The 16,609-nt window shown below is 47.3% G+C and overlaps 1 pseudogene; it reads right to left on the minus strand.

Annotated features, from left to right (window-relative positions):
- Positions 1-16,302, minus strand: part of LOC116362657 (tripeptidyl-peptidase 2-like) — a 19,636-nt pseudogene extending 3,334 nt beyond the window's left edge.
- Between the last annotated feature and the right edge of the window lie 307 nt (positions 16,303-16,609).

Genomic DNA, 16,609 nt, shown 5'->3' on the forward strand with positions numbered 1-16,609 from the left:
AGAGAGAGAGAGAGAGAGAGAGAGAGAGAGAGAGAGAGAGAGAGAGAGAGACAGAGACAGAGAGAGAGACAGAGACAGAGACAGAGAGACAGAGAGAGAGACAGAGAGAGACAGAGCAGAGAGAGACAGAGAGAGACAGAGAGAGAGAGGAGGAGGAGGTGAATGAACCAAAACAAGAACAGAGGGGAATGAATGAATTGATGAATGGAGTTGTAACCCGGGAGGCCCTGGTCTGTTGTGTGTTGATTAACGGCTGCTTCAAGCCTACCGCGCGGATGAGTCCGGTGCCCGTCTCCATGGTGCTGAGGCGCGTGTCTCCGATCTTCAACGCCAGGATCTGGGCGCCGGGGGCACTCAATGCCGTTCCGCTCCGGCTCATATGGGAAGTGGCCTGCTGCTATGCTCGCCACGTGTGTCCCATGAGCCCCTGAACAGAGACAAGACCATCACAGCTGTAGACGTCAAGACGCAGGACAGATTCCTACAATACAGGGGATCTACGTGAACTCTGACCTCCGATGGTGACGATGCAGAGAGTGGTTTCCTTCGTCGTAGATGTTAACGGAAGTAGTTGAGCATCTCAGCGTTTCCCAGAGTAGCCAAACTCCTGCTTCTCTTGTAGGAGGTCAGGACCGTGCAGCTGGACAGGTCTCCAGTCTCTGAGGTGTCTACCACAGCCCTGTAGAGGTTAGAGGTTAGAGGTCAGGACCGTGCAGCTGGACAGGTCTCCAGTCTCTGAGGTGTCTACCACAGGCTCTGTAGAGGTTAGAGGTCAGTACCCTTAGGGGTTAGAGGTCACAAGGTAGCAGTTTAGGGGTTAGATGTTACAGGGTATCCAGTTTAGGGGGTGGGTAGGGGGTAGAGTATACGGGGTATCAGTTTAGGGGGTAGAGATTAGAGGTTATGCGGGTATCCGTTAGGGGGTAGAGATTAGAGGTTATGGGGTATCAGTTTAGGGGGTAGAGATTAGAGGTTATGGGGTAGCAGTTTTAGGGGGTAGGGGTTAGAGGTTACGGGGGTATCAGTTTAGGGGGGTAGAGGCGGTAGAGGTTAACGGGGATATCAGTTTTAGGGGGGTTGTGGTAGGGGTTAGAGGTTATGGGAGGTCGCAGTTTAGGGGTAGAGGTTACGGGGTATCAGTTTAGGGGTTAGAGGTTACGGGTATCAGTTTAGGGGTTAGAGGTTTTACGGGGTATCGTTTAGGGGTTAGAGGTTACGGGGTAGGGGTAGGGTTAGAGGTTACGGGGTAGGGGTTAGAGGTACGGGGTTTATCAGTTAGGGGTTAGAGGTTACGGGGTATCAGTTTAGGGGTTAGAGGTTACGGGGGTAGGGGTTAGAGGTTACGGGGTATCAGTTTAGGGGTTAGAGGTTACGGGGTATCAGTTTAGGGGTAGAGGTTACGGGGTATCAGTTTCAGGGGTTAGAGGTTACGGGGTATCAGTTTAGGGTGGTAGAGGTTACTGGGTATCAGTGTATGGGTAGAGGTTACGGGTATCAGTTTAGGGGGTAGAGGTTACTGGGTAGGGGTTAGAGGTACGGGGTATCAGTTTTAGGGGTAGAGGTTACTGGGTAGGGTTAGAGGTACGGGGTATCAGTTTAGGGGTAGTAGAGGTTACTGGGTATCAGTTAGGGGGTAGAGGTTAGAGGTTACGGGTTAGAGGTTCATGGGTGGGGGGGGTAGAGGTTAGAGGGGAGTAGGGGTTAAGGAGTAGGGTTTAGGACACAAGACAGATCTCCACTCTCTAAAATGTCCACTTCAGCCCTGGTGGGATGAACACAGATGGATAAGACACCGGGGGGGACAATCCTCTCATCACGACGAACTGAGGAAGGCAGGAAGGAGAGACTGAAAAGGGATTTGACCCAGTAGACGAACTGAGGAAGGCAGGAAGGAGGGCCTGAAAAGGGGTTTGACCCAGGAGACGGTGTCCCTCCTACCTCCAGGTGTCTCCGTCGTTCCACAGCAGACAGTCATAGACCGGACCCGGGTCGTTGTACTTCTTCTCCAGAGACGCCAGGATCTCGGACTGACACAGCAGCTCCTCCTTCTGCAGCTTCTCAGCCTGAGAAAACAACGGACAGGCGTGAGGAAACTAAATGTGAAAACTCATTTACACACATTTCATTGATAAATGGCCCGCTGGGGATGTGACAAATGTTTAAAACTGCTGTTTTAAATCGTAACGAGAATTCACATTTCAGACACAGTCCAGGGTAGGACCCAATGTCCCAAGTACCCAGAGAAGTTCAGTCTACCACGGTCCTGGCTACCTACCAGACAGAGCAGTTCAGTCTACCTACCAGACGGGGCAGTTCAGTCTACCTACCAGACGGGGCAGTTCAGTCTACCTACCAGACGGGGCAGTTCAGTCTACCTACCAGACGGGGCAGTTCAGTCTACCTACCAGACGGGGCAGTTCAGTCTACCTACCAGACGGGCAGTTCAGTCTACCTACCAGACGGAGCAGTTCAGTCTACCTACCAGACAGGGCAGTTCAGTCTACCTACCAGACAGGGCAGTTCAGTCTACCTACCAGACAGGGCAGTTCAGTCTACCTACCAGACAGGGCAGTTCAGTCTACCTACCAGACAGAGCAGTTCAGTCTACCTACCAGACAGGGCAGTTCAGTCTACCTACCAGACGGAGCAGTTCAGTCTACCTACCAGACGGAGCAGTTCAGTCTACCTACCAGACGGAGCAGTTCAGTCTACCTACCAGACGGAGCAGTTCAGTCTACCTACCAGACGGAGCAGTTCAGTCTACCTACCAGACGGGGCAGTTCAGTCTACCTACCAGACGGGGCAGTTCAGTCTACCTACCAGACGGGGCAGTTCAGTCTACCTACCAGACGGGGCAGTTCAGTCTACCTACTGAATAGGTAGCGTGAGTGGAGCCTGGCTGAGTGACAGCGTGGGTGGGGCCTGGCTGAGTGACAGCGTGGGTGGGGCATGGTTGAGTGACAGTGTGGGTAGAGCCTGGCTGAGCGACAGTGTGGGTGGAGCCTGGCTGAGTGACAGCATGGTGGAGCCTGGCTGAGCGACAGCGTGGGTGGAGCCTGGCTGAGCGACAGCGTGGGTGGAGCCTGGCTGAGCGACAGTGTGGGTGGAGCCTGGCTGAGTGACAGCGTGGGTGGAGCCTGGCCGAGTGACAGCGTGGGTGGAGCCTGGCCAAGTGACAGCGTGGGTGGAGCCTGGCTGAGTGACAGTGTGGGTGGAGCCTGGCTGAGTGACAGTGTGGGTGGAGCCTGGCTGAGTGACAGTGTGGGTGGAGCTCGCCTGGCGATCAGAGCAGGAAACACGTGAGGAAACTAAACTCTGTCGTCTGCCTCCCAAATTAAGACCAATACATTTTGTAATATTTTTCGTGAATATATCAGATTATTATCGGTTCTTCACTCATTATAAAGTACCAACAGGTCAGATTTTCAAGGTCTGAATCTGAAGCCAAATTGAAGATACTTTCAGCACCTTGTTCGAACCCTGTTTACTGCAAACAGGAAGCATGTTTTGGCAATGCTTTCAATCCGGTACAGGTTTCCTTCTCTTCCCTCCGTCAATCCGGAACAGGTTTCCTTCTCTTCCCTCCGTCAATCCGGAACAGGTTTCCTTCTCTTCCCTCCGTCAATCCGGAACAGGTTTCCTTCTCTTCCCTCCGTCAATCCGGTACAGGTTTCCTTCTCTTCCCTCCGTCAATCCGGAACAGGTTTCCTTCTCTTCCCTCCGTCAATCCGGTACAGGTTTCCTTCTCTTCCCTCCGTCAATCCGGTACAGGTTTCCTTCTCTTCCCTCCGTCAATCCGGTACAGGTTTCCTTCTCTTCCCTGCGTCAATCCGGTACAGGTTTCCTTCTCTTCCCTCCGTCAATCCGGTACAGGTTTCCTTCTCTTCCCTCCGTCAATCCGGTACAGGTTTCCTTCTCTTCCCTCCGTCAATCCGGTACAGGTTTCCTTCTCTTCCCTCCGTCAATCCGGTACAGGTTCCTTCTCTTCCCTCCGTCAATCCGGTACAGGTTTCCTTCTCTTCCCTCCGTCAATCCGGTACAGGTTTCCTTCTCTTCCCTCCGTCAATCCGGTACAGGTTTCCTTCTCTTCCCTCCGTCAATCCGGTACAGGTTTCCTTCTCTTCCCTCCGTCAATCCGGTACAGGTTTCCTTCTCTTCCCTCCGTCAATCCGGTACAGGTTTCCTTCTCTTCCCTCCGTCAATCCGGTACAGGTTTCCTTCTCTTCCCTCCGTCAATCCGGTACAGGTTTCCTTCTCTTCCCTCCGTCAATCCGGTACAGGTTTCCTTCTCTTCCCTGCGTCAATCCGGTACAGGTTTCCTTCTCTTCCCTCCGTCAATCCGGAACAGGTTTCCTTCTCTTCCCTCCGTCATTCCGGTACAGGTTTCCTTCTCTTCCCTCCGTCATTCCGGTACAGGTTTCCTTCTCTTCCCTCCGTCATTCCGGTACAGGTTTCCTTCTCTTCCCTCCGTCATTTACTGTCGGTCAGTATTGTGGAGTCACTCCACCGTTGTTGATCCATCCTCAGTTGTCTCCTTTCAGCCGTTAAACTCTGTAGCTGTTTTAAAGTCAACATTGACCTCATGGTGAACTCCCTCGTCAGTTTCCTCAGGACATAACAACAAGGTTGAAAACTTATTGAAGATATTTCAGCTTTTCCCTGTATGATGATGATGATGATGATGAAGACCTGTTAGTGACAATTTACATTTTGAACCCCAAAAAATATATAATTAACAAAAATAAATTCGGTAAGGGATTGTTTCTAAATTTGAACAATCCCAATGTTGTTTAAACATCTATAACTCTAATGCTGTTTACGTCCACACCACATTTACCCATGAGAGACTAACTGACCTGTTAGGGGAGAGGTCAAAGTGTTACCTGTGAGGGGGAGGGGAGAGTTCAAAGTGTTACCTGTGAGGGGGAGGGGAGAGTTCAAAGTGTTACCTGTGAGGGAGAGGGGAGAGGTCAAAGTGTTACCTGTGAGGGAGAGGGGAGAGGTCAAAGTGTTACCTGTGGGGGGGGGGGGGGGGGGGGGGAGAGGTCAAAGTGTTACCTGTGAGGGAGAGGGGAGAGGTCAAAGTGTTACCTGTGAGGGGGAGGGGAGAGGTCAAAGTGTTACCTGTGAGGGGGGAGGGGAGAGGTCAAAGTGTTACCTGTGAGGGGGAGGGGTGAGCAAGGTCAAACTGTTCTGCCTGACGACTGGCTTCGGCCAGAGCTGCTCTGTGTGCTGGATCCCACATTTTCTCCTTTCGCTCTTTCTGTTGGTCAACACATCAACACAGACATCTCTCTGTCAACACATCAACACAGACATCTCTCTGTCAACACATCAACACAGACATCTCTCTGTCAACACATCAACACAGACATCTCTCTGTCAACACATCAACACAGACATCTCTCTGTCAACACATCAACACAGACATCTCTCTGTCAACACATCAACACAGACATCTCTCTGTCAACACATCAACACAGACATCTCTCTGTCAACACATCAACACAGACATCTCTCTGTCAACACATCAACACAGACATCCGTCTGTCAACACAGACATCCTTCTGTCAACACAGACATCCTTCTGTCAACACATCAACACAGACATCCTTCTGTCAACACATCAACACAGACATCCTTCTGTCAACACATCAACACAGACATCCCTTGTCAACACATCAACACAGCCATCCCTTGTCAACACAGACATCCCTTGTCAACACATCAACACAGACAACCTTCTGTCAACACATCAACACAGACATCCCTTGTCAACACATCAACACAGACATCCCTCTGTCAACACATCAACACAGACATCCTTCTGTCAACACAGACATCCCTCTGTCAACACATCAACACAGACATCCTTCTGTCAACACATCAACACAGATATCCCTTGTCAACACATCAACACAGACATCCCTCTGTCAACACATCAACACAGACATCCCTCTGTCAACACATCAACACAGACATCCTTCTGTCAACAGACATCCCTCTGTCAACACATCAACACAGACATCCCTCTGTCAACACATCAACACAGACATCCCTCTGTCAACACATCAACACAGACATCCCTCTGTCAACACATCAACACAGACATCCCTCTGTCAACACATCTACACAGACATCCCTCTGTCAACACATCAACACAGACATCCCTCTGTCAACACATCAACACAGACATCCTTCTGTCAACAGACATCCTTCTGTCAACACATCAACACAAACATCCCTCTCAACACATCAACACAGACACACTCCGTCAACACATCAACACAGACATCCTTCTGTCAACGTGTTTGTTGGTCAATATAAGCATAAACTATTTATACACAAAAGTATGTGGACACCCCTTCAAATTAGTGGATTCGGCAATTTCTGTTGCTGACAGGTGTATGGAATTGAGCACACAGCCATGCAATCTCCATAGACAAACATTGGCGGTAGAATGACCTTACTGAAGAGCTCAGTGACTTTCAACGTGGCACCGTCATAGGATGCCACCTTTCCAACAAGTCAGTTTGTCATATTTCTGCCCTGCTAGAGCTGCCCCCCCCGGTCAACTGTAAGTGCTGTTATTGTGAAGTGGAAACATCTAGGAGCAACAACGGCTCAGCCATGAAGTGGTAGGCCACACAAGCTCACAGAACAGGACTGCCGAGTGCTGAAGATAATCTGTCCTCGGTTGCAACACTCACTACCGAGTTCCAAACTGCCTCTGGAAGCAACTTCAGCACAAGAACTGTTCGCCGGGAGCTTCATGAAATGGGTTTCCATGGCCGAGCAGCCGCACACAAGCATAAGATCACCATGTGTAATGCCAAGCGTCGCTGGAGTGGTGTAAAGCTCACCGCCATTGGACTCTGGAACAGTGGAAACGCCATCGTCTGCAGTGATGAATCACACTTCACCAACTGGCAGTCCGACGAACGAATCTGGGTTTGGTGGATGACAGGAGAAGGCTACGAGGCTGAATGCATAGTGCCAACTGTAAAGTTTGGTGGAGGAGAAATAATGTTTTGGCCCCTTAGTTCCAGTGAAGGGAAATCTTAACGCTACAGTATAACAATGACATTCTAGATGATTCTGTGCTTCCAACTGTGTGGCAACAGTTTGGGGAAGGCCCTTTCCTGTTTCAGCATGACAATGCCCTCGTGCACAAAGCGAGGTCCATACAGAAATGGTTTGTTGAAATCAGTGTGGAAGAACTTGACTGGACTGCAATGAGCCCTGACCTCAACCCTATCAAACACCTTTGGGATGAATTGGAACGCCGACTGCGAGCCAGGACTAATCGCCCACATCAGTACCCGACCTCACTAATGCTCTTGTGGCTGAATGGAAGCAAGTCCCTGCAGCAATGTTCCAACATCTAGTGGAAAGCCTTCCCAGAGGAGTGGAGGCTGTTATAGCAGCAAAGGGGGGACCAACTCCATATTAATGACTTCCCAGAAGAGTGGAGGCTGTTATAGCAGAAAAGGGGGGTCCAACTCCATATTAATGACTTCCCAGAAGAGAGGAGGCTGTTATAGCAGCAAAGGGGGGGGACCAACTCCATATTAATACCTTCCCAGAAGAGTGGAGGCTGTTATAGCAGCAAAGGGGGGTCCAACTCCATATTAATGACTTCCCTGAAGAGTGGAGGCTGTTATAGCAGCAAGGGGGGGGGCCCAACTCCATATTAATGGTCATTATCTTGGAATGAGACGTTGGACGAGCAGGTGTCCACGTACTTTTGGTCGTGTAAATCAACATGCAAATCCTTGTTTACTTGGCCACACAAATCCACTCCATACCTGGATTCTCTCTCGGAGAGCTTTAGGGAACAACTCATATCCATGTTTGATCCCAATGTGATACTTTCCTGATGGATTATCCCAGGCATGAGGGATCTGAGGACAGAGAGAGACATGTGGTTATATAACTACAGGCATGAGGGATCTGAGGACAGAGAGAGACATGTAACTACAGGCTAACAGTCTGTACAGAGAGAGACATGTAACTACAGGCTAACAGTCTGTACAGAGAGACATGTAACTACAGGCTAACAGTCTGTACAGAGAGACATGTAACTACAGGCTACCAGTCTGTACAGAGAGAGACATGTAAACTACAGGCTAACAGTCTGTACAGAGAGACATGTAACTACAGGCTAACAGTCTGTACAGAGAGACATGTAACTACAGGCTAACAGTCTGTACAGAGAGACATGTGTTAATGTAACTACAGGCTAACAGTCTGTACAGAGAGAGACATGTAACTACAGGCTACCAGTCTGTACAGAGAGAGACATGTAACTACAGGCTACCAGTCTGTACAGAGAGAGACATGTAACTACAGGCTACCAGTCTGTACAGAGAGAGACATGTAACTACAGGCTACCAGTCTGTACAGAGAGAGACATGTAACTACAGGCTAACAGTCTGTACAGAGAGAGACATGTAACTACAGGCTAACAGTCTGTACAGAGAGACATGTAGCAGGCTAACAGTCTGTACAGAGAGACATGTAGCAGGCTAACAGTCTGTACAGAGAGACATGTGTTAATGTAACTACAGGCTAACAGTCTGTACAGAGAGAGACATGTAACTACAGGCTAACAGTCTGTACAGAGAGAGACATGTAACTACAGGCTAACAGTCTGTACAGAGAGAGACATGTAACTACAGGCTAACAGTCTGTACAGAGAGAGACATGTAACTACAGGCTAACAGTCTGTACAGAGAGAGACATGTAACTACAGGCTAACAGTCTGTACAGAGAGAGACATGTAACTACAGGCTAACAGTCTGTACAGAGAGAGACATGTAACTACAGGCTAACCGTCTGTACAGAGAGACATGTAACTACAGGCTACCAGTCTGTACAGAGAGAGACATGTAAACTACAGGCTAACAGTCTGTACAGAGAGAGACATGTAACTACAGGCTAACAGTCTGTACGGAGAGAGACATGTAACTACAGGCTAACAGTCTGTACAGAGAGACATGTAACTACAGGCTAACAGTCTGTACAGAGAGACATGTGTTTCTGTAACTACAGGCTAACAGTCTGTACAGAGAGACATGTGTTAATGTAACTACAGGCTAACAGTCTGTACAGAGAGACATGTAACTACAGGCTAACAGTCTGTACAGAGAGAGACATGTAACTACAGGCTAACAGTCTGTACAGAGAGAGACATGTAACTACAGGCTAACAGTCTGTACAGAGAGAGACATGTAACTACAGGCTAACAGTCTGTACAGAGAGAGACATGTAACTACAGGCTAACAGTCTGTACAGAGAGACATGTAACTACAGGCTAACAGTCTGTACAGAGAGACATGTAACTACAGGCTAACAGTCTGTACAGAGAGACATGTGTTAATGTAACTACAGGCTAACAGTCTGTACAGAGAGAGACATGTAACTACAGGCTAACAGTCTGTACAGAGAGAGACATGTAACTACAGGCTAACAGTCTGTACAGAGAGAGACATGTAACTACAGGCTAACAGTCTGTACAGAGAGAGACATGTAACTACAGGCTAACAGTCTGTACAGAGAGAGACATGTAACTACAGGCTAACAGTCTGTACAGAGAGACATGTAACTACAGGCTAACAGTCTGTACAGAGAGAGACATGTAACTACAGGCTAACAGTCTGTACAGAGCAAGACATGTAACTACAGGCTAACAGTCTGTACAGAGAGAGACATGTAACTACAGGCTAACAGTCTGTACAGAGAGAGACATGTAACTACAGGCTAACAGTCTGTACAGAGAGAGACATGTAACTACAGGCTAACAGTCTACAGAGAGAGACATGTAACTACAGGCTAACAGTCTGTACAGAGAGAGACATGTAACTACAGGCTAACAGTCTGTACAGAGAGAGACATGTAACTACAGGCTAACAGTCTGTACAGAGAGAGACATGTAACTACAGGCTAACAGTCTGTACAGAGAGACATGTAACTACAGGCTAACAGTCTGTACAGAGAGAGACATGTAACTACAGGCTAACAGTCTGTACAGAGAGAGACATGTAACTACAGGCTAACAGTCTGTACAGAGAGAGACATGTAACTACAGGCTACCAGTCTGTACAGAGAGAGACATGTAACTACAGGCTACCAGTCTGTACAGAGAGAGACATGTAACTACAGGCTAACAGTCTGTACAGAGACAGTGTGACCAGGAAGTGGCAGGGTGGCGAGGGTAGCGTACCTTGAGCGTCCTCCCGGACAGCCCGGTCACCTCTCCGTCTTTAGGCTCCACCACCGTCGCCATGGTGACATCTCCACTGCCTGTCGTATCGATGATGTCAACGATCTTCGGCTTGCCCTCCGTCGTGGTCTGAGGGAGAGAGGACACAGATGTTGAAGAGTGTAAAATACACACACACACTATCTGACCGAAAAACACACACCCTCTCTGACCCCGACACACACACAAATTATGTTTCCACAATGAGTACACCTTGACATACTGGTGACACAGTGCAACTAATCCAGACTGGTCAACGGCTTCTATCTCCAGACCCATCAGACTGGTCAATGGCTTCTATCTCCAGACCCATCAGACTGGTCAACGGCTTCTATCTCCAGACACATCAGACTGGTCAACGGCTTCTATCTCCAGACCATCAGACTGGTCAACGGCTTCTATCTCCAGACCCATCAGACAGGTCAACGGCTTCCATCTCCAGACCCATCAGACTGGTCAACGGCTTCCATCTCCAGAACCATCAGACTGGTCAACGGCTTCTATCTCCAGACCCATCAGACAGGTCAACGGCTTCCATCTCCAGAACCATCAGACAGGTCAACGGCTTCTATCTCCAGACCCATCAGACTGGTCAACGGCTTCTATCTCCAGACCCATCAGACAGGTCAACGGCTTCCATCTCCAGACCCATCAGACTGGTCAACGGCTTCTATCTCCAGACCCATCAGACTGGTCAACGGCTTCCATCTCCAGACCCATCAGACTGGTCAACGGCTTCCATCTCCAGAACCATCAGACTGGTCAACGGCTTCTATCTCCAGACCCATCAGACAGGTCAACGGCTTCCATCTCCAGAACCATCAGACTGGTCAACGGCTTCCATCTCCAGACACATCAGACTGGTCAACGGCTTCCATCTCCAGACCCATCAGACTGGTCAACGGCTTCTATCTCCAGACCATCAGACTGATAAACAGCCATCACTACCTCAGAGAGGCTGCTGCCAACATGGAGACCCAATCACATGCCACTTTAATAATGTTTACATACCTTACATTACTCATATATGTACATACTGTACTCTATACCATCTACTGCACCTTGTCTATGCAGCTCAGCCATCACTCATCCATGTATTAATATGGACACATTCACCCCTTTAGATGTGTGTGTATTAGGTAGTTGTTGGTGGAATTGTGAGATTACTTGTTAGATATTACTGCATTGTCAGAACTAGAAACACAAGCACTTCGCTACACTCGCATTAACATCTGCTAACCATGTGTATGTGACCAATAACATCTGCTAACCGTGTGTATGTGACCATTAACATCTGCTAACCATGTGACCATTAACATCTGCTAACCATGTGACCATTAACATCTGCTAACCATGTGACCATTAACATCTGCTAACCATGTGACCATTAACATCTGCTAACCATGTGACCATTAACATCTGCTAACCATGTGTATGTGACCAATAACATCTGCTAACCATGTGTATGTGACCAATAACATCTGCTAACCATGTGTATGTGACCATTAACATCTGCTAACCATGTGACCATTAACATCTACATTATTATGTACATCATTATCTACACTAACATACATTATTTTTTTTTAAATGCCTTCCTAACCATCTTAAATAAACATGCCCCATTTAAGAAATTTAGAACCAGGAACAGATATAGCCCTTGGTTCTCCCCAGACCTGACTGCCCTTAACCAACACAAAAACATCCTATGGCGTTCTGCATTAGCATCGAACAGCCCCCGTGATATGCAGCTGTTCAGGGAAGCTAGAAATCATTATACACAGGCAGTTAGAAAAGCCAAGGCTAGCTTTTTCAAGCAGAAATTTGCTTCCTGCAACAATAACTCAAAAAAGTTCTGGGACACTGTAAAGTCCATGGAGAATAAGAACACCTCCTCCCAGCTGCCCACTGCACTGAAGATAGGAAACACTGTCACCACTGATAAATCCACCATAATTGAGAATTTCAATAAGCATTTTTCTACGGCTGGCCATGCTTTCCACCTGGCTACTCCTACCCCGGACAACAGCACTGCACCCCCAACAGCAACTCGCCCAAGCCTTCCCCATTTCTCCTTCTCCCAAATCCATTCAGCTGATGTTCTGAAAGAGCTGCAAAATCTGGACCCCTACAAATCAGCCGGGCTAGACAATCTGGACCCTTTCTTTCTAAAATTATCTGCCGAAATTGTTGCCACCCCTATTACTAGCCTGTTCAACCTCTCTTTCGTGTCATCTGAGATTCCCAAAGATTGGAAAGCAGCTGCGGTCATCCCCCTCTTCAAAGGGGGGGACACTCTTGACCCAAACTGCTACAGACCTATATCTATCCTACCGTGCCTTTCTAAGGTCTTCGAAAGCCAAGTCAACAAACAGATTACCGACCATTTCGAATCTCACCATACCTTCTCTGCTATGCAATCCGGTTTCAGAGCTGGTCATGGGTGCACCTCAGCCACGCTCAAGGTCCTAAACGATATCTTAACCGCCATCGATAAGAAACATTACTGTGCAGCCGTATTCATTGATCTGGCCAAGGCTTTCGACTCTGTCAATCACCATATCCTCATCGGCAGACTCGACAGCCTTGGTTTCTCAAATGATTGCCTCGCCTGGTTCACCAACTACTTCTCTGATAGAGTTCAGTGTGTCAAATCGGAGGGTCTGCTGTCCGGACCTCTGGCAGTCTCTATGGGGGTGCCACAGGGTTCAATTCTTGGACCGACTCTCTTCTCTGTATACATCAATGAGGTCGCTCTTGCTGCTGGTGAGTCCCTGATCCACCTCTACGCAGACGACACCATTCTGTATACTTCCGGCCCTTCTTTGGACACTGTGTTAACAACCCTCCAGGCAAGCTTCAATGCCATACAACTCTCCTTCCGTGGCCTCCAATTGCTCTTAAATACAAGTAAAACTAAATGCATGCTCTTCAACCGATCGCTACCTGCACCTACCCGCCTGTCCAACATCACTACTCTGGACGGCTCTGACTTAGAATACGTGGACAACTACAAATACTTAGGTGTCTGGTTAGACTGTAAACTCTCCTTCCAGACCCATATCAAACATCTCCAATCCAAAGTTAAATCTAGAATTGGCTTCCTATTTCGCAACAAAGCATCCTTCACTCATGCTGCCAAACATACCCTTGTAAAACTGACCATCCTACCAATCCTCGACTTTGGCGATGTCATTTACAAAATAGCCTCCAATACCCTACTCAACAAATTGGATGCAGTCTATCACAGTGCAATCCGTTTTATCACCAAAGCCCCATATACTACCCACCATTGCGACCTGTACGCTCTCGTTGGCTGGCCCTCGCTTCATACTCGTCGCCAAACCCACTGGCTCCATGTCATCTACAAGACCCTGCTAGGTAAAGTCCCCCCTTATCTCAGCTCGCTGGTCACCATAGCATCTCCCACCTGTAGCACACGCTCCAGCAGGTATATCTCTCTAGTCACCCCCAAAACCAATTCTTTCTTTGGCCGCCTCTCCTTCCAGTTCTCTGCTGCCAATGACTGGAACGAACTACAAAAATCTCTGAAACTGGAAACACTTATCTCCCTCACGAGCTTTAAGCACCAACTGTCAGAGCAGCTCACAGATTACTGCACCTGTACATAGCCCACCTATAATTTAGCCCAAACAACTACCTCTTTCCCAACTGTATTTAATTTTAATTTATTTATTTATTTTGCTCCTTTGCACCCCATTATTTTTTATTTCTACTTTGCACATTCTTCCATTGCAAAACTACCATTCCAGTATTTTACTTGCTATATTGTATTTACTTTGCCATCATGGCCTTTTTTGCCTTTACCTCCCTTCTCACCTCATTTGCTCACATTGTATATAGACTTGTTTATACTGCATTATTGACTGTATGTTTGTTTTTACTCCATGTGTAACTCTGTGTCGTTTTATCTGTCGAACTGCTTTGCTTTATCTTGGCCAGGTCGCAATTGTAAATGAGAACTTGTTCTCAACTTGCCTACCTGGTTAAATAAAGGTGAAATAAAATAAAAAATAAATAACATCTGATAACCATGTGTATGTGACCATTAACATCTGCTAACCATGTGTATGTGACCATTAACATCTGCTAACCATGTGACCATTAACATCTGCTAACCATGTGACCATTAACATCTGCTAACCATGTGTATGTGACCATTAACATCTGCTAACCATGTGACCATTAACATCTGCTAACCATGTGACCATTAACATCTGCTAACCATGTGTATGCGACAAATAAAATTGTATTTATAGACAAACGTCACCGTCTGTGATGTATCAATATAATAGTGTGATATTCTGAAAGTCTCTACCAACTGGTATCGACCTACTCAGTCTGTACCAACTGGTATCGACCTACTCAGTCTGTACCAACTGGTATCGACCTACTCAGTCTGTACCAACTGGTATCGACCTACTCAGTCTGTACCAACTGGTATCGACCTACTCAGTCTGTACCAACTGGTATCGACCTACTCATAGAGATGTTTGAGTCAGAGAGAAACCTTTGGTCTTTAGCAGAGGGCTGAGTGGTGTGGCTAGGAAGCGCAGACACAGACAGACAGATATCCAACATGTTGTCATGTCTCACCATGCATTGTGGACCCAGACACACACACACAGACAGGGAAGACAGGGCAGACAGACAAACAGTAGCTAGACAGTAGCTAGACAGGGCAGACAGACAAACAGTAGCTAGACAGTAACTAGACAGGGCAGACAGACAAACAGTAGCTAGACAGGGCAGACAGACAAACAGTAGCTAGACAGGGCAGACAGACAAACAGTAACTAGACAGGGCAGACAGACAAACAGTAGCTAGACAGTAACTAGACAGGGCAGACAGACAAACAGTAGCTAGACAGTAACTAGACAGGGCAGACAGACAAACAGTAGCTAGACAGTAACTAGACAGGGCAGACAGACAAACAGTAGCTAGACAGGGCAGACAGACAGACAGTAAATAGACAGTAGCTAGACAGGGCAGACAGACAAACAGTAGCTAGACAGGGCATACAGGACAGACATACAGGACAGGGCCTCTACAGTTGAGTGACGGCTCTCAACAGATGTTTGATCCTGTTTCCATCAGCGTCCCCCAGTTCCACCACTAAGTCACAGCAACTCACTAGCTAGTCACTGAAACATTTCAAATGAAACATGTCAGCAACAATAATCATCTATTTTTTTTCTTATGCTATGGTGGGGAAGTATTAGCACTAGTCCTGCCAAAATCAATGGTCTGTCGGTATTTTATGGTGTAGCTAACTAGGACATTATGTTCTGATGGTTTGCTATATGATTTTAGCTTGTTAAATTAGCCATTACGCTAAACTGAGCTAATTTACCGACAGACCCAGGGGACTGTCATGTTACAACAACAACACAAAAAGGCGTTAGCTGTTTTCTCGTTAAAATGTCAATTAGATTAACAGTAGTTTCTAACTAGTTTTACTAGATTGGAGTGACAAGGTAGCACCGGTTAAAAAAAATCACTCGCTAGTCGTGAATTTTGAATGAGGCCTAGTAGTCTGTAAAAGCACCGGGGTAAATTTACCTGCATGCCCGGGGCCCCTGGGTCCACGCCAGTGTCGAGGATAGCAATGACAACACCCCGTCCATCGTACTCGGGGAACCTAGTGAGATAAGACGCAGCGCCGGTCTCTTTTTTAGGGAGCAACCCGTGGAAAGGGAACGGCTCGTCGATAGAATGAGCTGCCATGATCGGACAGAGTAACAATGGAAACAAGAGCAGAGAAATAGGTTGAAGACCGACACCAAAGACAAGTAAGTACAGTATAGTTTAGAGGGGGGAAACGTGGCCGGTAAAAACAGTGAAGAGAGACCGGGAAGGACTTTTTTTTTAAAGGGACAGTACACTATTTAGAACAATCAAATGAGCCACAGGAGCCATCCTCAAAAAAAGGTGTCTAATGACACATAAATTAAGTCAATAGCAACGAAAGAAGTCCTTCTGTAGCTATTTCATACACTGCCTATAGCGAATTGTTTAAAAACAGAAGTGGTATAGGCTTATTTGTCTTTGTTCAAGGTTTAAACATGGGCTATTAAAATAGTAAGGAAACAATGTTCTGGTCAGTGTTTCCATGGGACCCTAATTAGTGGGGCACAGGTAAAAAAAAAAAAAAAAAAAGTGTTTAAAACCAAATAATGGTGTATAAATTAAAATGATCAGTACCCAATCTGCTAATGAGGTGGCTCTTCCATAGAAGGGGCGGCAGCGTAGCCTAGTGGTTAGAGCTTTGGACTAGTAACCGGAAGTAACCGGAAGTAACCGGAAGTAACCGGAAGTAACCGG

The sequence above is a fragment of the Oncorhynchus kisutch genome, unplaced genomic scaffold, assembly GCF_002021735.2.
Source record: "Oncorhynchus kisutch isolate 150728-3 unplaced genomic scaffold, Okis_V2 scaffold859, whole genome shotgun sequence".
Taxonomy (NCBI): Eukaryota; Metazoa; Chordata; class Actinopteri; order Salmoniformes; family Salmonidae; genus Oncorhynchus; species Oncorhynchus kisutch.